The sequence below is a fragment of the Sus scrofa genome, chromosome 17, assembly GCF_054392235.1.
Source record: "Sus scrofa isolate SSC_HxYL_T2T_F1_AM1 chromosome 17, Sscrofa_HxYL_maternal_Yorkshire_Landrace_v2.0, whole genome shotgun sequence".
Taxonomy (NCBI): Eukaryota; Metazoa; Chordata; class Mammalia; order Artiodactyla; family Suidae; genus Sus; species Sus scrofa.
Window position 1 is genome coordinate 27,640,433 of NC_139399.1, and position 23,708 is coordinate 27,664,140.

Here is a 23,708-nt window from a genome sequence, read left to right on the forward strand (position 1 = left end):
GACATTTCGCTGGGAGCTGGTGGCTGCTGACATGGAAACACTGCAAGTTATCTCTACTGAAGGGAGCATGGGAAAATTAAGAGCAAGTGTTGAGAGTTGAATCTGGGAAAACACATTTGTTTAGCGTGCGCTCTAGGGGAGAGGATGGTCTGAGAAACAGGAAATGAGCAGTTAAAGTACTGCATTGTTACATCATAAGCCCAAAGCGTTAAATTTCAAGGTTGCTGCTGAGAGTCAAGAACGAGGATGGAGAATTATCCATTAGCAGGTCATTTGGTGATTTTAAAGCAAAGTAATTAGTAGGCGAGTCTATGGAATGGGGTTCTGCCGAAGATGGATTTCAGATTCTTAAACAGTGGTCTTCTGTGAGACTATGGAGAGTACTGCTGTTGGTCATACATAAAATTTGAGACATTAAAGATAAAAGAACTATAAAGTAGAAAACAGGAGGCTTTTTTTCTGATTTGGTTGATGTGTGTGTTTTTCTTCCTTGCTTTTTTGCTTTCTTTTGTTTTTAGGAATAGGGAAAATCTGTACTACAGACAGAAAACAAGAGGAAAGACTGAAGGTCCTCTCTGCGGAAGCAGGACACAGCTGAGGTGAGAACTTGAAAAGATGTAGAGCAGTGCTTCTTAAACTTGAATGTGCATAAGATGCTCTCAGAACACAGATTCCTACTCCTGAGAGTCTGAGTTTGACTGAGTTGGTCTAGGGCTGGCTCATATATATACACATATATATAAACATACACACACACACACATATATATACATATGAATCACTTTTCTGTTCAGCAGAAATTAACACATCATAAATCAACTATACTTCAATAACATAAATTTTTTAAATTAAAAAATTTTTAATAAAATTAAAAAAAAAGATGGGAGTTCCCATCATGGCTCAGCAGAAATGAATCTGACTAGTATCCATGAGGAGGCAGGTTTGATCCCTGACCTTTCTCAGTGGGTTAAGGATCCTGCTTTGCCATGAGCTGTGGTGTAGGTTGCAGATGCGGCTATATGTGTGTGGGTGTGTATATGTATGTGTATATATATGTGTGTGTGTATATATATGTATATATATCTGAATCACTTTGCTGTACAGCAGAAATTAACATCATAAATCAACTATACTTCAGTGAAATATATTTTTTAAATTTAAAAAAAATTTAATACAATTTTTAAAAAAGAATCTGCATTTCCAGTTAGCAATGTTGACTCCTGAACAGCTCTGTGGAGGCACTTTTAGTTTTCCTTTCTCTCTAACATTCAGCTTAGAGACTCAGCTCCACCCCCCAACACACACGCACACACACAACACACACACACACCAAGGAACTCTGTCTTCTCTTGGCTTTCGAGAACTATTAAGTTGTAATTTTTCAGCCTCATTTCCCACACCATCGCTTTCTTCCTGTGTCCTTTTCCTCTCAGACTGTGAGAGAATCACTGATATCAGTACTTCTAGACCTGATGCACCAGCCTCTCCTTACCCAGGTATCATCCCTCTTGCTGTCTCTATCTTGGAATTGTCCCCCCAACTCTCAGTTTCCTACCTCCCCTGAAAACTACCTGTACTTTATTTCCCTCCCAAATCACACCATCTTCTACATAGACTTCCCTGACTAACGTGGTACCTCACCACCTCTTCCCCTCACAGACCAACAAAGGACTGGACACTTGTCCATTCAAGCATCCAAGATGTACCCTCCTGGACTGAATATGAACCCCTGCAAATATGATGGTAACAGCGGGAGAAACTGGACTGGAATATGAGCTGATGTTAAGAAATTATCAATTTTGTTGAGTAATATAATGATAGGGTGATTGGGAAGGAAAATATACTTTTTAAAGAGATTCATACTGACTTTGGAGGAAAGGCTGGGAAACGTCATGTCTGTTAAGTGCTTTAACTCACTACAGCAAAAAAAGAGATCAAGCAAATATGATCAAATGTTTCAAAGTATTAAATCAAGATGATATATGAGTTTTCACTATCTTATCCTATCTAATTTTCTCTGTACTTAAAAACTTTCAAGAATAAACAGTAAACAAGAAATGAAAGGCCATGACCTAGTGAAATCGTGGATTTGATGGTATGGTCATATTTTTTGAAATAACCCTTAAAATAACTGTAAAGTAGTTATTTTTCATTCACTATAAGATTATTGACTAATGTGATTTTTGGCCCAGACTTAACAGTTGGTCTGTTCCCTCTCAGAGGTAGTGAATACATTAGATTTAAATCTGGATGGGCTTGCCTTGTAGCCAATTTTTCTCCAAGTCTAGGATGGACAGAGTCCATCTGCAGCATGAAGATGGCAAAAGCTACAACAAATTCTCAAAGTTCTTTTGCGAAAGGTGTTCTTGGCAGCTAGGAGTCCAGCCATCAAGGTTTGGCAGGAGTGAGAATGGGGAGGTTCCAGCTCAGACTTTCTGGCTCCACACTTCACTTGGGATGGTCTAGACCTCAGATAGAGTCACTAAGAGGTGCCGAAACTACAAAACCCTGATTTGCAAACTTGACTGCATATTGGACTTATATAAGGAGGTTTAAAAAACACGAATGCTTGGAGTTCCCTGGTGGCCTAGTGGATACAAATCCGGCATTGTCACTGCTATGGTGTGGGTTTGATCCCTGGCCCAGGAACTTCCACATGCCATGGGTGTGCTCCCTCCCCCAAACACTGTTGCTTGCTTGGCTCCTGCCTGCCATGAGTCTGATTTAATTGCCCTGGGATGTGGCTGAGCATGAGAATTTTGCAAATCCCCCAGGCAACTCTAACAGGCACCCAAGGGTAAGGACAAGTGGTGGAACCCTGGGATCACATCCAACTGGAGAATTTGGCTTCCTGGACAGAACCCCATCCCTGCCCTTGAGGAGCTCTGTAATTGCTTGACTCTTTCCTTTCTCCTGACTCTTACCGTCTATTCTACTTAGCAATTGCTGTCTTTCTTCCTTGAAAGTGAACTAACCACAACAAACAAAAGGAAATAAGCAATTATTTCATTCAGGCAGTAAACAGCCACTACCGACCAATGATAGATATCTTAGTTTATGTAAGCAGCTCTAGAAATAAATGCTGTATTAAAAGTTAAAGGAGTGCCCTTCCCCCCACAACCACTGGTACAAAAGTGCATCCATATGTCAGCTTGTGGTGTGATGTGTGAGTCAAATTCACTCCTCCCTGGGTTATTGTCTGGTGGAGGCCATATCATATTTCAGGCTATGTGTTTGAAAGCTAAGGCTTTTGTAGCAAAATTATCTCATCTCAGTAACAGACAAGGGACCAGCAAGCCATAGCTCCAGGGGCCAAATCCAGACTGCTCTCTGTTTTGCTAATAAAGTTTTATTGGAACATAGCCATGTCCATTTATTCACTTACTATTTGTGACTCCTTCTGCACTATTACAGAGCTGAGTAGCTGTGACACAGATGGTCCCATCTGAAAAGCCAAAAATGTCTACTATCTAGTCTTTTACAAATAATATTTGCCAGCCCTTATAAATGTAGACATTTCTAGGCTTCAGTGTTAGCATTTGCCTACTATGGTAGATGGATTAAGAAACTAACAGCCTGTTAACCCCTCCCTAAATCTTTCTTAGTGTGACCAAGAGTGGAATCTGTTCCAGCCATTGAATCTAGGCTGGTTCTTATTAATTGTTTGACCCACAGAATGCTAAGAAAGTGACAATGAACCCAGCATGAGACTTGGCCTCAAGAGCCCTTGCAAACTTATGCTCACTCTCTTGTAGTCCCCCTACTGTGAATAAGCCTGAAGGATGGCAAGAAACACACGAAGTCCAGTGACGCCACTGCCTCAGCCAACCTCCAGAAGCAGAGCTGTCCTGCTCACTGTAGCTGATCATGGGTATATTAATGTGTCTGATCATGATTAGAAGAGGTACCCAGAGAAGCACAGCACAAATGGCCCATCTGCAGATTCATGGGCTGAATAAATATTTACTATCTTAACCCACTACATCTTTGAGTGGACTGTTCCACAGTAAAAGCTAATACCTACAGCTATCATGAGGAATCAGGCCTACAGCTCCTATGGCAGGAGGTCCTTCTCTTTTCTCTCTTTTCAAAGTCTGCATATCTCAGTGGTGTCCACAAACCCCAGTCTGAAAACAGATGAAGGGACTACCCATAGAAAGAAAAGCATTAGTAGAATTCTTTCATCACATGCTAAGAAAACACGCATAAAAATAGCTTGGATGGCAAATAGGAATAACAATCTGAAAGGGTCCAAATATAAATACATTTTAATATCTTCTTTAAAGAAAAAAAAGTATATATATGTATACATCTGTGTGTTCTCTAGTGTTTGCCTGAGTAGTGCCAAACCAATGAAGTAACCTCCACTTTTGCATGAAATGTTCCCTCTGCCTAAAAGGCTCTGCATCCAGATGTTTTATGAAATATTTGGATCTCAGTTGAGGATCAACTCTTTACAAAGCCCTCCTCAGTAACCCAATTTACAATATATCTACGCTATCATAGTGTTTTATTTTCTTTCTAGAATTTTTGCCATAGCATAGTCTTATTTATTTATGTGTTTACTTCTTTGCCATCTGTTTCTCTCCACAGGAATATGCTCCATAAGAGATTAGGAACTTCATGCTTCTTATTCATTGCTTTATCCCCAGCACTTAGAATGGTGCCCAGCACGTGGCAAATCTTGATTTATTTCTTCAGTGAGTGGTCTATTCTTGCCTCTCATAGGGATAAACTAATTTTTATCTGCAAAGTAATTATCCTCTGCCAATGACTGAAATTGAGCAAATGAAAAAAAAAATCAAAAGCATGAGTTTTAGCAGCCTGACATTTTCAGTGAACACATTTTACAAAAATACGTGCTTATTCTTCATCTCTCTATATATCCATAATATCACTATGACATTAAGAGAACATGTCTCACTACCATCAATGCTGGCCATGTTCTCACACGTAAACAAGGAAGGGGGCACTGTTTTTTTATTTGACAATTAGAAGCAGAGGAAGCTTTTCATTCCATAGGACCCACAACAAATCACAGCCCTATATGACAGCAGAACCCAAGGACTTAGAAGGCTTGAAATCCATAAGCTCAGGAAGACACCCAATCAACAGAGATTAAAGTCCAAATATGACTCATACACCTATTGGAAATGCCAGACAATGTCAAGCAGTATCCAATCTTGTTTTGCAACCAGGTTAATGTTCTGTGCATCCTGTGGGGGGAATTGGAATTCCATTTTACAAAGAAACACATGAGATACTTTGCTTGCCATCAAGAAGTGTACCTCATATGTTTCACCTCTGCTCTCCAGCCCCAAATGATTGAACCAGCAGCAGTGCCAAAAAATTGGAAATGTCTTAACATGCATTAATTGCTTAATGGTTGTGTTGTCTGCTTGAAAAGGGCGGGGTGGTATTTAAGTTGCTTAATGACTTTACATTTTCCCATGGCAAAAATACTTGTGATTTGGTTATGCTATAATTAAAGAGTTACATAAACAAGGCCTTTGGAAAGAAATGGACTGGCTTCCTTGGGAGAAGGCTTTTGGCCATTCTAGTCGGTATGCTCAAGCCCTTCCAGCAGAAAAATATTACCATCAGCAGCCCTACAGAGCTCCCTCTCTGCCTTTAGAAGTTGACCTCGTTTTTATCTCTGCCTTTCTGTGTGTTTTGCTGAGCATAGGTTATGGGCTAGAAGAGCAGGCAGAGGGAATTTTCAAAAACTAATAACAAACAACACTATTGTTTGGAAACAATCTTAAAACAAGTTGAAATACAAGTAATTAGGACAAGCAGGGTAAACTTAGAAGAGGCTGGTTACCTTGAAGCCAGAGAGCCTGGTGATGAGAAACCCCCAGAGCAAAGTGGGATTGTCTTGTAAAACCAGTTAATCAAATGTTTATTACTGTATAAGGAAGAGCCTTTGAACCGATGTGGTTTGCTCTCATGTATCCCAGAAATGCTGTTCTCCAGGAGTACAGATGTTACATTTCTTACCCAGAGGTATCCTGCAGTGGTGAAAACCACTCCTGCCAGTCAAGGAGGCCCTGAGCAGGGAAAAGTGACTTTCTGCCTCCCAGACAAAGCACACCCGTCAGGAAAGCTAAGAAAGACACCCAGGGTTTGGCCTCAGCTTTACATGGAATTATTATCTTTGGGAGCCTGGAAGGTCCTTCAAGATTCCTTTATAAACAATCCCTTCTTGCTTATAGACATCTACAAGGAAAGTGGGAACCAGCTAGAGTGTGTGTCAGCATATTTGACTAAAGGTGACTTTCAGAGTACATTTTCTCTTAATTTCTTAGATTTCAGCCTTTTGTCTACAGTCGTCTTTGCTAAGTTTGGTGGTGAATCATTTGTCATGATTCACTAAGACCCCCAAACTCTTGGTTTGTTGATCCAAGTTTCCTCACTAAAAATTCATAATTTCTTTTTTTTTTTTTTTTTTTGCTTTTTGGGGCTGCACTTGCACATATGGAAGTTCTGAATTGGAGCTGCAGCTGCAAGCTTATGCCACAGCCTCACCAATGCCAGATCCGATTCACATCTGCGACCTATGTCACAGCTCATGACAATGCTGGATCCTTAACCCGTGGCAATGGCAGATCCTTAACCCACTGAATGAACCTGCATCCTCACAGACACTTTGTCAGGTTCTTAACCTGCTGAGCCACAATGGGAACTCCTAATGATCTATTCTCAATAAAAAAAAATTGTCAACTGAAAATATATTTTTTCTTAGGTATTTGCAACTCTTCAGCTTTCAAACATTTAAAATTAAATCCTACAAGTCTTTCATTTACTAAATAGCTAAGACAACAAATGGAATGAACCCAAATCTGGTCACTTTGTCATTAGACTTACTGGCAGTTCTTCTAAGGCTAGAATGTAAGGATCCACCTGGGGCCCTTTGCCTTAGATGCTGTGGTGGATTGATGGCATTCCTAGTCCTATCCATGACTTTCCTTCATCCAAGCCCTTTGCACTAAGATCCCCAAACTCTTTTCATCAAGAGGTAGAGTTTATTTCCTTTCCTCTTGACTTTGGACTGCCTGGTGACTTGTTTCTGTCAATAGAATGTGGCAGAATGAGGTCTTGCCTGCTTCTCCTCTCTCTCAGAAGCTTTAGCAGCCTCTGTGTGAGGCAGCTCAGGCCAGCCTTATGGAGGATGAGAGGCAGTGGTCTCAGCCAAGGCCAAAGACAAGCCTATACCCACAAACATCTGAAAGAGCCCAGTCCTCCCAATCTCCGCTGACCACAGATGCATGGGTGAACCCACATAAGGCCAGCAGAACCACCTACTGGAATGTTTTAACATTGTGATTTATAATTAAGAAATATATATCATCTCCTTGTCTTATTTTCTGGCACAGAACTCCTAAAACACTTGGAATTCATAAGTATTTAAAGCAAAAAATAGGTATCTTCTGTTATGTGGATGAAGTCACTTTTGGACCTCACCTAAGGATGGGGACTGGTTGCCAAGGGAAACAAAAATGTGAATGGAGGGTTGTGGGAATTTCTGATTTATAGCCAGTCAGCCCCAAGCACAGGTGACAACCTGGACTTGTGATTGGCATTTTAAGGGGAGAGCAATCTTGTAGGACTGAGCCCTTAACATGTGGAATCTGATGCTATCTCCGCACAGATGGTGTCAGAAATGAGGTGAATTATAAGACACTCAGCTAGTGTATGAAAACTGCTTGGTGATATGGGGTGAGGGGAACCTACATTGGAATTGGTGACCATAACTTTTACATGTAAACTCACGAAGAATAAAATATGCTTATTGTTCTGAGCCCATGAGTTTTGAGGTAATTTGTTATATACATTTATACTTAACATACAAATATTTAAAGAAGATATCATTTTTAGCATCATTGTTACATCCATGGAGGTAAGGAAGTTAAGACATTGGCATCCTTACTGTGTAGATGAAAATACCAAGTGGGAACATTGGTCCGTAATGGCCAAATGTGTAATGGAAACCAATGAGTTTCCAGACAGTTGTTCTAGGATCTGGGAACAAAGGAAACCTAACAGACATGGTGCCTCTCCTTGGGGATCTTAGAACCTATTAGTGATGGCAGATATTTCAAATGATTGAAATTGAAATGTCAGTGAGAAAGAACACTTGTAGCACATCAGATTCACCTGGAGAGGTGTAACACCATCACCATTGGTGGGTGTGATCACAGAGTAATTAAATCAGAATCTCTGTGCGTAGTGCTTGGGCATAAGGATTGAGAATTATTGGTCTGTGCACTTTTTCAGTACTGGTCTGTGGACCAGCAGAATAAGCCTCACCTGGGAGCTTGTTAGAATATGAGAAACTCAGGTCCCATCCCTGATATGCTGAATCAGAATCTGAGGATGAGACATGGGGGAAGGAATCTGTCTTCTAACAAATTCTCTGTGTGATGCTTATGCAAGCTGAATTTAAGAGATGCACCAGTTGAGAGTCATAAGGCAGTAAAATCTGACATTACCATTGATACTTTGAAGCAATCACACACAGGAACACACACATACACACACACACACACACACAAACACACACATTGTAGAAAGAAAATAAATCATCAGACTTGTTTCCCAAGACCTAAAGATGAGACTTAGATGTACAAAGATTTCAGCTATTGATATGGACAATCTATACAACAAAAGCTCATGTGATACTTCTTTTCACTCTGCTCATGATTTAAATGTTCTATTGAGTATTCTGTTTAAACTCCCAGAAATGGTTTTCCCTAAATAGCAGAGTTTATAACTTTATTTGGTACTGTAGCCTAAATATGCCATGTCTATAGGGGCCAGTTCAGATTTAATTGTTATTGCTATTGTTGTTTTCTTCTTGTCAGGGCCACACATGAGGTAAGCGGAAGTTCCCAGGCTAGGGGTCGAATCAGAGCTGCAGCTGCAGGCCTACACCACAGCCACAGCAATGCCAGGTTCAAGACACATCTGTGACCTACACTGCAGCTTGTGGTAACACCAGATCCTTAACCCACTGAGCAAGGCCAGGGATCAAATATGCATTCTCATGGACACTATGTTCGGTTTTTAACCTATTGAGCCACAACAGGAACTCCCTAGATTTAGTTTTATTTGCAAGGGTCACTCTTGCTCAAATTAATGAGATCATTATGTCCCAATTTCCATGGGATACTCCTAGTTTATGCCTGGTGTTCTAGCGTCCTCTTTCACTCTCAAAAGGATCCCAACAAATTATGTGATCACTTTAGCCAAGATCTGTAACAGCACTATCTTTTAGAAGAAAGTAAAGATGCCATCTGTTAGCTGTCTCTCAGTGATCCCAAAGGTACATTTTCCTTCTGGTACAGTTGTTGTAATTTCATTAACACAGTTTATAGTATCTAGGATAATAGATCTATGATAGTATCTAGTATAATAAAGGGAACTCTTCCACACTGTTGGTGGGAATGTAAAGTGGTACAACCTCTATGGAAAACAGTATGGAGTACCTCAGAAAACTGTAGAACTACCATATGATCCGGCAATCCCACTCCTGGGCATATATCATAATAAAACTTTCAATCAAAAAGATACATGCACCCCTATGTTCACTGCAGCACTATTCACAATAGCCAAGACATGAAAACAACCTAAATGTCCATCGACATATAACAATGAAGAAGATGTGGTGCACATACACAATGGAATAGTACTCGGCCATAAAAAGAAAGAAATAATGCCACTTGCAGCAACATGGATGGAAATAGAGACTCTCCTGGTAAGTGAACTAAGTCAGAAAGAGAAAGACAAATACCATATATCACTTAGTATGTGGAGTTTAATATACAGCACAAAGGAACCTAACTACAGAAAAGAAACAAACTCATGGACATTGAGAACAGACTTGTGGTTGCCAAGGGGAGAGGGAGGGAGTGGGGTGGATTGTGAGTTTGGGGTTAGTACATACAAACTATTGAACTTGGAGTGGAAAAGCAATGAGATCCTGCTGTACAGCACAGAGAACTATATCTAGTCACTTGTGATGGAGCATGATGGAGGATAATATGAAAAAAAAGAACGTATATAAATGTATAACTGGGTCTCTTTGCTGTACAGCAGAAACTGACAGAACATTGTAAATCAACTATAATTTAAAATATGTACCCCAATGTTCACAGCAGCATTATTTACAATTGCCAAGATAAGGAAATGACCTAAGTGTCTGTCAAAAGATGAATGAATAAAGATTACATACTACTCAGACATTAAAAGTGAATGAAATTTTGCCATTTTCAACAACATGGATGGACTTAGGGGGCATCATGCTAAGTTAAGTCAAATAGAGAAAGATAAATACTGAATGATATCACTTACATGTAGAATCTAAAATACACAACAAACTAGTGAATATAACAAAAAAAGAAGCAGACTCACAGATATAGAGAACTACTGGTTACCAGTGGGGACAGTGATGGGGGAGGGGCAATATAGGAGTAGGGGATTAAGAAGTACAAACTACTATGTACAAAATAAGCTACAAGGATATAACATATATACATAGGGTATATAGCCAATATTTTACATTAACTATAAACGAAATACAGTCTTTAAAAATGTGAATCACTATATTGTACACTTACAACTTATATATTATAAATCAACTACACTTCAATAAATTTTTAAACAATGAAAGTCACTATTATTTTAAGCATGATGAAGAAAAAACTCTGCTAATTAATCTCTAATGCAATGATTTCTTATCTTTGATAAGAAAAAAGAATTGAAAGTCTTCTTTAGGACTTTTTTAGATGTATGTATTTATCATACATCAAAACAAACCTGTCTATACATTGAAATGAAGATGTGAGCAAAATCAACGTTAAGGCATTCTAAAGACATCTTTCCATTCAGAGCTGACACCATTTCAAAACAGACTGTGTATGTTCATATTTTCCTAAGCAATACAGTCCTTTGGGTCAAGAGTCTTAGGACATGTCTTTCCCAAGAGGATGCTCCACTGTCATCTCTGGGGTTTTCTTCTAAGTGGCTGGCACTCTGATGTGGGGCTTTCTTACTTGGCACATAATAAGAAATTCCGTTGAAGTGAAAAAAAAAACGAACTTTTTCTTAGTTTCTATGATGCACTTGGGCATTGCTTTACAAATACATGAGCAGGTATGTTGATTCCTCCCATCATGAATATTTACTATCAAGTTTACATCCTGCTCTTCTATTTTCTTGCTTTTTTGGGTATTTACTAATGTTTCTCTTTTTTTCTTTTTATGGCCTAACCTGTGGCATATGGAAGTTCCAGGCTAGGTGTTGAATTGGAGCTGCAGCTTCAGGCCTATGTCACAGTCACAGAAACACTGGATCCAAGTTGCATCTGTGACCTACACTGAAGCTTAGACTACAGCTTGCAGCAATGCTGGATCCTTAACCCACTGAGCAACACCAGGGATGGAACCTGCATCCTCATAGAGACAATGTGAGGTCCTTAACCTGATGAACCACAACAGAAACAGAAACTCTGAAGATATTTTAAAGGGCAATTTAACTCAACATTTTCAATCCAACAATGCACAGAACTCAAGCAATGTAAGAATGACAGGAACTAGTTCAAATACTTGGAGGTGGTTACCATACATACCCATTGACTGGCCAATAAATAAATAAATAAAGGAAAGATATTATCAGTGTTAAGATGCATTCCAATTTCAGTTACAGTAAAATATGAGGGGAAAAAATGTGTGCATTTGTCTAAATGACAAACAACACTTAGGAAACCACCAATTCCAGTTTTCAAGAATTCAGTCGGGCTATGCTGGAATCTAAATGCTATGGAGAAAAAAAAATAGACCATAGACTTTAAAAGTAAGTCTTTGTCAGAGTTCCTGTTGTGGCTCAGCAGGTTAGGAACCCTACTAACATCTGTGAGGATGTGGGTTCAATCCCTGGCCGTGCTCAGTGGGTTAAGGATCTGGCATTGCCACAAGCTGGCGCATAGGTTGCAGATGTGGCTTGGATACAGCATTGCCATGACTGTGGTGTTGGCCAGCAGCTGAAGCTCTGATTTTACCCCTAGCCTGGGAACTTTCATATGTTTCAGGGGTTGCTATAAAAAGAAAAAGAAAGAAAATAAAAGTAAGGTTGTCATTATGAGAAGTGCACTTGAAGATGACCCAAATGGAGGAAGCTTTTGGCAACACTCAGAAGCTGATGATCACAACACAAACTCCATCCTTTCAAGCACTGAAATTACATTCTTTTACACCCAAGTACAACCAAAGTCCTCTCCATGCTTTGGTTTGTGGTCAGCAGGGGAAAAGGGAGAACAAACCTCATACTAATGGAGGAGGTGAGAAGCTATTGAAGGGTCATTGTTGGCACAGTAACATATTAAGAATCTATATTGCATGGAGAATTTACTTTCTCTAACCAAAGATCACGACATCATCCTATGATGGGGTGTTATTTCCTTATCAAAATAAAGTAAAAGTATGGAATGCACAAAGCAAGTTGAGTGTAAAGAACATGACTTTCTCTCTGAAACATAAACCTCTGCTTATGCTTTGTAAAGGTGCTAATCAGTGAATACCAAACGGTGAAACTGTCCATTGTTCATACAGTAATCACCATTTATTTCCATAGTTTAGACACGAATCCAACATGATAAGAAGGGTGCTCTCCTTTCTGTATCAGCCAGCGGAAATAATGTCAGGAATCAAAAATAATACAGTGTTATTTCCTTAAAAATGCCCTGTAATTTTTCAACTCTAATCTTTTCTTGAATTATATAAAATTAATTGTGCAGTTTTCCCCTTATCTCTCAGTTTTATGTTCTTCCTTTCCCTTGTGAACTTTTCATTTTTACTTGTGGCTGGTTTCATTTTCTTTTGTCTGTTACTTTTTCTAATATATTTCAGTGTAACACTTCTGCAAAAATCAATCAACACCTGAAAAGTCTCTGTGAGAACGTTATGTTCTTGGAAGGAAAAGCATAACTGTCCCTATTATTACTAAACTTGACTATCATTATGAGAATTTGGATTAAATGTAATTTGCAAGTATGCTTAAGAGCAGCCTCATTTCATGAACTAAATACATATTTTTAAATGTCTGCAACTTACTGGTTAAAATTGGCTTACATTTGGGACATGGGATTAAGATGGCAGAATAGGAGGACTGGAGCCCAACTTCTCTCCTAAAAACAACAAAATTTACAACAAAATGCTGAGAAAACTTCAACCAAATGGAATGGAACCTTTCAAAAAGATATCCTACTCCAGAAGACAAAGAGGAGGCCACATCAAGAGAAAAAAGACTTTAGACTGTTGATGCTGAAGATGATACAAGACATTGGAAATAAACTGGAGGCAAAGATGGATAATCTGCAGGAAACACTGACCAAAGAGATGCAAGATATAAAACTTAAACAGGAAGAGATACAATACAATAACTGAAATAAAAAATACAATAACGGATATAAATACAATACAATAACAAATAAAAAATTCATTAGAAACAACCAACAGGAGGAAGAAGAGCAAATAAGCAAGGTGGAGGACAGATTAGTGGAAATCATGGGTGCGTAACAGAAAAGAGAAAAAAGATTGAAAACAAATGAAGAGAGTCTCAGAGAACTCTGGGACAAGGTTAAACCCACCAACATCCATATTATAGGGGTGCCAGAAGGAGAGAGAAAAAATATTCAAAGAGATAATAGCTAAAAACTTCCCTCACATGGGAAAGGAACCACTCACTCAAATCCAGGAAGCACAAGTACCATATAAAATAAACCCAAGGAGGAATACCCCGAGACACATATCAATCAAATGAACCAAAATTAAAGACAAAGAGGAAATATTGAAAGCCGCTAGGGAAAAGAAATAAATAACATATAAGGGAACCCCAATAAGGTTATCAGCAGATTTTTCAGCAGAAAATCTGCAGGCCAGAAGGGAGTGCCATGATATACTTAACATGATGAAAGGAAAAAACCTCCAACCAAGATTACATTACCCAGCAAGGCTCTCATTCAGATTTGAAGGAGAAATCAAAAGCTTCACAGATAAGCCAAAGGTTAAGAGAATTCAGCAACACTAAACCAGCTTTACAACAAAGTAACTTCTCTAGGCATAAAAGAAAAGGCTGCAACCAAAAACCAAAATGCCATAAATGACAAGGTTCACCAGTAAAGGTATATATAGAGTAAAGATATGAAATCGTCCATGCACAATTATGCCACCAAAATCAGAAATCATGAGAAGAGGAGGGTACAAATGCAGGACCCTGGAGATGCACTTGCAATTAAGAGACCAACAACTTAAAACAATCTCGTACATATATAGACTCATATCAAAACTTCAGAGTAACTGCAAACCAAAAATCTACAATTGATACAGAAACAAATAAGAAAAATCAACTCAAATACAGCACCAAAGATAGTCATCAAACCACAAGAGGAGAGAACAAAAGAAGGGAAGAAAAAAGAGTAATAAAAACAAATCCAAAGCAATTAATAAAATGACAATAAGAATATACATATCAATAATTACCTTAAATTTTAATGGACTAAATGCCCCAACCGAAAGACTTAGACTGGTTGAATGGATACAAAAAAAAGACCTATATATATGCTGTCTTCAAAAGACCCACTTCACTTCTAGGGACACATACAAATTGAAAGTGAGAGAATGGAATAAAATATTCCATGCAAATGAGAATCAAAATAAAGTGGAAGTAGCAATACTCCTATTAGACAAAACAGACTTTAAAATGAAGAATATTTTAAGGGACAAGGAACGTCACTACCTAATGATCAAAGGATCAATCCAAGAAGAAGATATAACAATTTTAAATATCTACACATCCAGCATAGGTTCACCACAATATATAAGGCAACTGCAAACAACCTTAAGAGGACAAATCAACAATAACACAATAACATGCTAATAAACAACCAATGGATCACTGAAGAAATCAAAGAGGAAATTAAAAAATACCTAGAAGCAAATGACAACAAAGATACAACACTCCAAACCCTATGGGATGCAGCAAAAGCCATTCTAAGAGGAAAGTTTTTAGCAATACAAGCCCACCTCAGGAAATAAGAAAAAGCTCTAATAAACAAGCTAACTTTACATCTAAAGCAGCTGGAGAGAGAAGAACAGACAAGACCTAAAGTTAGTAGAAGGAAAGAAATTATAAAGATCAGAGCAGTAATCAATGAAATAAAAACAAAGAAAACCATAGAAAGACAGATGAAACAAAAAGCTGGTTCTTTGAAAAGATCAATAAAATTGATGCTAGCCAGACTTATCAAGAAAAAAAAGAGGACTCAAATCAATAAAATTAGAAATGAAGAAGGAGAAGTAACGATGGACATCACAGAAATACAAAGGATCATAAGAGACTATTATGTGCAACTATATGCCAATAAAATGGAAAATCTAGAAGAAATGGACAAATTCTTAGAAAAGTACAATCTTCCAAGACTAAACCAAGATGAAATAGAAAAGATGAATGGACCAATCAAGTAATGAAATTGAAATTATAATTAAAAAAACTTCCCAAAAACCCAAGTCCAGGACCAGATGGCTTCACAGGTGAATTCTCTCAAACATTTAGAGAAGAGATAACACCTATCCTTCTGAAACTATTCCAAAATATCACAGAGGAAGGGACACTCCCAAACTCATTCTATGAGGCCACTATCACCCTGATACCAAAACCAGGCAAAGACACCACAAAAAAAGAAAACTACAGGCCAATTTCACTGATGAACATTGATGCAAAAATCCTCAGCAAAATCCTAGCAAAACAAATCCAACAATGCATTAAAAGGATTGTACATCATGACCAAGTGGGATTTATCCCAGGCATGCAAGGATTCTTCAATAGCTGCAAATCCATCAGTGTGATACATCACATTAACAAACAGAAGAATAAAAACCATATGATCCTCTCAACAGATGCAGAAAAAGCCTTTGACAAAATCCAACACCCATTTCTGATAAAAACCCTGCAGCAAGTGGGCATAATGTGAACCTACCTCAACATAATAAAGGCCGTATATGACAAACCCATTGCTAACATCATTCTCAATGGTGAAAAGCTGAAAGAATTCTCACTGAGATCAGGAACAAGACAAGGATGTCTGCTCTCACCACTACTGCTCAACACAGTTTTGGAAGTCCTAGACACAGCAATCGGAGAAGTAAAAGAAATAAAATGAATCCAAATTATAAAGGAAGAAGTAAAACTCACTATTTGCAGATGACATGATACCATACCTAAAGAATCCTAAAGACTCTACCAGAAAACTGTTAGAGCTCATCAATGAATTTGGCAAAGTTGCAGGATACAAAACTAATACACAGAAATCAATGTCATTTCTATACACTAACAATGAAAGATCAGACAGAGAAATTAGGGAAGCAATCCTATTTACCACTGCATCCAAAAGAATAAAATACCTAGGGGTAAATCTACCTAAAGAGACAGAAGACCTGTACTCTGAAAACTCTAAGACACTGATGAAAGAAATCAAAGATGACACAAATAGATGGAAAAACATACCATGCTCTTGGATTGGAAGAGTCAATATTATCATAATGATTATACTATCCAAGGCAATCTACAGATTTAATGCAATCCCTATCAAATTACCAAGGACATTTTTCATAGAACTCGAACAAAATGTTTTAAAGTTTGTTTGGAAGTACAAAAGACCCAGAATAGCCAAAGACATCCTGAAAAAGAAAAATGGAGCTGGAGGAATCAGGCTCCCAGACTTCAGACTATACTACAAAGCAACAGTCATCAAAACCGTATGGTACTGGCACAAAGACAGACATATAGATCAGTGGAACAGGATAGCAAGTCCACAATTAAACCCACACACCTACAGTCAACTAATCTGACAAAGGAGGCGAAAATAAACAATGGCGAAAAGACATCCTGTTCAGTAAGTGATGCTGGGAAAACTGGACAGCCACATGTAAAAGAATGAAATTAGAACACTCCCTAACACCATACACAAAAATAAACTCCAAATGGATTAAAGACCTAGACATAACACCAGACACCATAAAACTCTTAGAGGAAAACATAGGCCAAACACTCTCTGACATAAGTGACAGCAACATCTTCTCAGATCTACCTCTTAGAGTAATGACAGGAAAAGCAAAAATAAACAAATGGGACCTAATTAAACTGAAAAGTTTCTGCACAGCAAAGGAAACCCTAAACAAAACAAAGAGACAACCCACAGAACGGGAGAAAATATTTGAAAATGAATCGATTTACAAGGGATTAATCTCCAAAATTTATAAACACCTCCTACCACTCAATACCAAAAAAAACAAACAGCCCCATCAAAAAATGGGCAGAAGATCTGAACAGACAATTCTCCAAAGAAGACATACAGATGGCCAAAAAACACATGAAAAGATGTGCACCATAACTCATTATTAGAGAAATGCAAATCAAAACCACTATGAGGTACCACCTTACACCAGCCAGAATGGCCATCATCAAAAAGTCAATAACAGTAAAAAATAAATTAAAAACAAATTCTACAAACAATACGTGCTGGAGAGGGTGTGGAGAAAAAGGAACCCTATTACACTGTTGGTGAGAATGTAAATTGGTGCAACCACTGTGGAAAACAGTATGGAGATTCCTCAGAAAACTAAAAATAGAATTACCATTTGAACCTAAATGTCCATTGACAGAGGAGTGGCTAAAGAAGATATACACATATACACAATGGAATATTACTCAGCCATTAAAAGGAATGAAATGACAGCATTGTTAGCAACATGGATGGACTTAGAAATTATCATGCTAAGTGAAGTCAGACAATAAGACACTAACATCAAATGCTATACATGTGGAATCTGAAAAATGGACACTATGAACTTCTTTGCAGAACATATACTGACTCACAGACTTTGAAAAACTGATGGTTTACAAGGGAGACAATTTGGGGGTTGGGGGATGTGCTGTGGGTGTGGGATAGAAATATTATAAAACTGGATTGTGATGATCATTTTACAACTATGAATGTAATAAATTCATTGAGTAATAATAAATTTTTTTAAAAAAAATTGGCTTCCATTTTTCTTCTTATTGATCTTCACTAGTTTGTTCTGATCAGTAGATGTTTAATTGGTATGAGTAGCCACTGTAATTTTAAATTGTACTATAGAAAGCAGCTAGACACACAAAAAGTACACGTGTGTGATTCCAACTATGTGGAATTCTAGAAAACACAAACTAACATGGACAAAGAGATCAGCAGTAACCTGGAGCTAAGAGTAGAGGGGATGGAAAGAGAAATTGCAAAGAAGAAAAGAAACTTTTGGATATAATTTGGATATAACAAAAGTGTTTTGAAGCCTTTTTTTTTTTTTTTTGGCCATATCCTGGCATTCAAAGTTCCCTGGTCAGGGATTGAATTTACGCCACAGCAGCAATCCAAGCCACAGCAATGACAACACCAGATCCTTAACCTCTAGGCCACGAGGGAACTCTGGAAGTATTCTAAATCTTGACCTTGGCAGAGGTTACAAGGTTTATCCATTTATCAAAACATAGCAGATAGGATCACTTGAACAAGTACAATCTACTGTATTTAATTATATCTAAAACTTAATAAAAATGAACCATAGAATACTATAATAATGATATGTTTAAATAATGTTTTAAGAGCAAAGAGCACAGTTGGAAATGAATAGTCTTTGACACATTGCATGAGATGAAGCTAAGGCTTCATCCTTGTATTAAAAGCATCTCCTTTAAAATGCTTTCATTTTAAAGCCCATCCATCACCCTGGGGATACCAGGGTAGCTAACAGGCTTGCTGGCAGCCATTCTGTTCTATTTGGGAGTAAGACTACAGAGCAAAGAAAGCCTGGGTTTTCAGAGGTGACTGATGTGGATGAACCTGTTATCTCCTGTAGCAGGCAGTCCTGTTTAATCCTGTTAAAGCAATAGAGTTTCCCCTCCAGGTGAGTAGTTTCTCCTTGTCAGTTGTTCAATGGATTGGGCTGAGTGTGGGGTAAAAGAAAGTCATCAATGCATCAGAGACTTCCAGTGGGATTGGTTCACCTGATCTTATGAAACAAGAGGGCTTACCATCTCAAAAAATAAAAATAAAAACAAAACAGTAGCAAAGAAAACACCACATACACGCACACATAAATGAATGCAATGTTCAGCATCCCCAACAAAATGGTCATTTATAAATATTTGTCACCAAGTGTTTAAAAACAAGCCATGTTTGTTTTTATTTCTGTTTTAAATATTCACCTAAAGTTCATTTTGAGGCAAAGTGTGCAAAAATAGAAATGGTGGAGTTCCCTTCATGGCTCAGGAGTTAACGAACCCGATGAGGACCCATTACTGTACGCTGTGGTGTAGGTTGCAGACGTGGCTCAGACCCTCAGTTGCTGTGACTGTGGCATAAGCCAGCAGCTGCAGCTCCGGTTTGACCCCTAGCCTGGGAACTTCCATACGCCATGGGTGCAGCCGTAAAAAGCATAAGAAATAAATAAAAATAGCAATGTTACAGAGAAAAACTTGAGTCAATGTGCCCATGAGCAGTAAAGCCCATCTGCTGACACTGGGTTTGAGGAAGAAAGGTGTACCATTTATTTCCAGGCCAAGCAAGGAGTCCAGGGCAGCTAGTGCTTAAAAGACTGCAGCTCCCTGAAGGCTTTGGGGGAAAGGTTTTAGAAGACAGGGTGAGGGAGGGGGCCATTGCGGGGTGCGTGATCAGCTCGTGGATAATCTTCTTTATGCCACAGCCACAGCAATGCAGGATCTGAGCAGTGTCTAAGACCTATACCACAGCTCACAGCAACGCCAGATCCTTAACCCACTGAGCTAGGCCAGAGATTGAACCGCCGTCCTCATGGATGCTTGTCGGGCTCATTAACTGCTGGACCACGACGGGAACTCAGCTTGTGGATAATCTTCTGACGGGTGGGTGGTAAGGCAGTTGGGAGTCAACATCATCAACCCTCTAGTTTCCACGAGTCTGGGGTCTACATGCTTGTGGGCAGCATATGGTTCACTTCTTCCACCTGGTGGGAGGTTCAATATCTGCAAAACAGCTCAAAGGACATGGCTCAGAATATTATCTATACCCTCCTTAAGGTAGTTTTCTTTGGTCTTGCTTGACTGTTTTCCTTTCTTTATTCCTTTTCTCATTTCTCTGATTAAATGTATTCTTTGGAATGCCAGGGAGGCCTAGGAAGCTAAAATTTCTCTATAGACAAGAGGCAGGTGGAAGAGGACAAGGAGGGTTGGGGGCAGCGGGTGGGGGGTGTCTGTCCTGGGAAGGCCCCATAAGTCCTGGTCAGTTACAGAAGTATGCAAGTTGTGGGCTTTTGACAAATGGAAATATTCATACAAACCACACCCCTATAGATTTAAGACCATTTTATATGGTATAATTTTTAAGCTACATTTTTAACTGATTGTTGCCAGCTATAAAAAGGAACTTGGCTCTTGACATGCCTTTGGTAACTAACAACGCCAAATCTTCCTATTTATTCTAAAAATGTACCCTTAAGCTTTTGAATTTTCTAGATGGGCATTTATACCATCTTCAAATAATGACACAGTTTTGTTTTATGCCAAATCTGAATTCCTTTTCTTTTTCTGGTCTAACTACGCCATCTATGACATGCAGTACAATGATGAACAGATGTAGTTCACCATAGATGAAAAAAGTCCATATTTCCCCAGAAAGTAATCTTCTAACCTTTCACCATTAGTTATAATAGTCAGTATAAGTTTTTTTTAAATATATAATTTATCTGGCTAAGGAAACTGTTTTTTCTATCATTAGTTATTTTTTTATTTTTTATTTTTTTTTATTTTTTCCTATTATTAGTTTCAACCACAAATGGATTTTGAATTCCACCCAATACCCTTTTTGGTATCTATTTAGATAATCCTGTATAGTTTTTCTCTTTTAATATGTTAATAGCATGAATAATGTAATCTTATTTGCTAACGTCAAATCAAATTTGTATTCTTGGGGTAAATCCAATTTGATTAAAATAATTTACTTTTTAATGTGCTGTGGAATTTGGTTTGATAAAGTATTTATTATTTTTATATTTATGTTCATGGATTATATGGCACTGTAGGTTTTCTTTTTTATAATATTCTTAAAGGGTTTTGGTATCAAGAGTATGTTATGCTCAAAAAATGAGTTGAAGGATGTTACCTCTTTGTCTACATCCTGAAACAGTTTTGTAAGACTGAGGTTATCTGTTTATGAAATTTGTGGTAGAATTTGTTCTTTAGTATTTGGTAAAACATTACTTTTTTGATATTTATTTTTTATATAAATAAAATTTATCTTTTAAAAACAGGGTTTTTTTTTTTTAAGTTGAAAAGATAGTATAGCGTTGTCATAAGCCTCATACTCAGCTTCCCTTATTATTAACATCTTGCAATAGTATGGCACATTTGTTGCAACTAATGAACTGATATTAATACTTTACTGTTAATTAAGGTCCAGAGATTATTCAGATTATCTTAGCTTTTACCTAATGCCCTTTTTCTATTCCAGAATCCCATTCAAGGTATCATATTAGACTTTCCTTGTGACCTGGACAGTTTGAGGGGTACTGCTCAAGCATTTTGTAAAATGCTTCTCATTGGAAGTTGTGTGATGTTTTTCCATGATTAGACCAGGATCACAGGTTTGAGGGAGGAAGTCCACAGAAGTACAGTGCTGTTCTCATCACATCACAGCAAGGGTACAGGCCATCCACACAACTTATTCATTGTTGACATTGCTCTTAATCACCTGGCTCAGAGCGTGTTTGTCAGCTGTGTTCTTTTCCTTTTTTAAATAAAGTGGAACAGTCCTTTACCTCCTTAACACTCAAAGTGTAGACCACAGATCAGCAGCACTCACACCATCTGGGATTTTCTTAGAATCACAGAATCTCAAATTCCATCCCAGAATGACTGAATCAGAATCTGCAAGGTAACAAGATTCCTGGGTGACTCATATTTCCACTAACCTTTGAGAGCAATGCTTGAAGATAATCTAGCATAGATTCCAGAAGGTTTTTTTTTTTTTTTCTGTAAAAGGCTCAATAGTAAATATTCTCAGCTTTGTAGGCTATGCTATCTCTATCACAACAACTCAAAACTCTGCCTGTGTAGCCAAAAGCCAACATAGACAATACATAGACACAAAGGTGTGTTAGCATATTTTTATTATTTTTATCACTGTTTTGTCTTTTTAGGGCCACACCCATGGCATATGGAAGTTCCCAGGCTAGGGGTCAAATCAGAGCTGTAGCTTCTGGCCACAGCCACAGCAACAGGGGATCTGGGCTGTGCCTGTGACTTACATCCCAGCTCATGGCATCGCCAGATCCTTAACTCACTGAGCAAGGCCAGGGATGGAAACTGCATCCTCATGGATCCTAATAGGGTTCATTACCGCTGAGACATGACAGGAACTCCAACTATGATATTTCTTTTTTAATTTATTTTTAGATACTGAAATGTTTCAAAATTCTTTTTAAAAAACCTCCCTTTTATTTCAGTATTGAAATCATTTTCAAAAATTCTGCTATCATTCAGAGGTTTGAACAATGGGCTGCAGCAGCAAATGAGGATGCTGCACAAAAGTCTATCCAGATAGAAGACAATGAAAGGGACAGTGCTTGATAGGTCTTAAAATATAAACAGAATATAATCAAGGTGCAGGAAGCACCACAAGGATGGCAAAAGGGCATTCCAAGTAAAAGAAACAGTATGTACCAATGCATAGATTTTTTTAAGACATGTTTAACTCAAGAAGTTTTTTGATACAGGAGCATAGATTGTGTAGGGTGGACATCAGCATGAATTATATGCCCCCTGAGCCTCATGGCAATGAGTAAGCACATCTGAGGTCAAAGCTGTGTGGTTACTACAGCAAGTCCCACAACCTCTCTAATACTCAGCTCCCTCCACTGTGCACTTGAACAGACAAGTGTTTGACCAACAGTGACCTATAGAGCCCCAGGGTTTTTGAAGGGAGGGATCCAGGGTACACCAGGGGCTGGTGAAAGGGTTTGGGAGGCTGAGTGCCAGTCTTTGGGACCGTCACTCTCAGTTTAATCAGAGCCCAGCTCTGGATCTATCTACTCTTAGTGGTCAAGCTGCACATAAGGTTTCACTTAGAGAGAGAGTTCCTCTGTTTAAAAAGCACAGATGATCTCTTTCCCATAATATGTTTTGTTCTATTATACCAAGCTCTTGCCTTTCTGCCTTCCTTCATTCCTGTCTGTCTCTACTTTCTTTCTTTCTCTTTCTTTCCTTCCTTCTTTCTTATTTTGTGTATAATTTTGTGTAGCCTGTTTATCTGCTCTGTGCCAGGCAGGAGGTTTGATGTGAAGCAAAAAGGACGTGGCTTTTCTTTTGTCCTGGAGCTTTTAAACTGCTGGGGGACAGAAACATTAATCAAATGATCATAAATAATAAGCCCAAGAAATGAGTGACTCTTGGTGTGTGGTAACTGTGGTGATTCACCTGATAAGGCAGGAGTGGAGAACTTTCCTGAGAACATGGTAATTAAGTTGAAAATTAGAGGATGAATAAAAAATAACTAATGACTGGAATGGTTTTCTAGGAAAAGTGGATATATATGCAATGTTCTGTGGCAGGAGGGAACACATAATCAAATGTCAATGTGGTTGCAA

The 23,708-nt window shown here is 38.3% G+C and overlaps 1 long non-coding RNA gene across 1 annotated transcript in view; it reads right to left on the minus strand.

Moving 5' to 3' along the window:
* Positions 1–23,708, minus strand: part of LOC110257380 (uncharacterized) — a 287,173-nt gene that overhangs the window by 13,418 nt on the left and 250,047 nt on the right. The window lies entirely within an intron of this gene.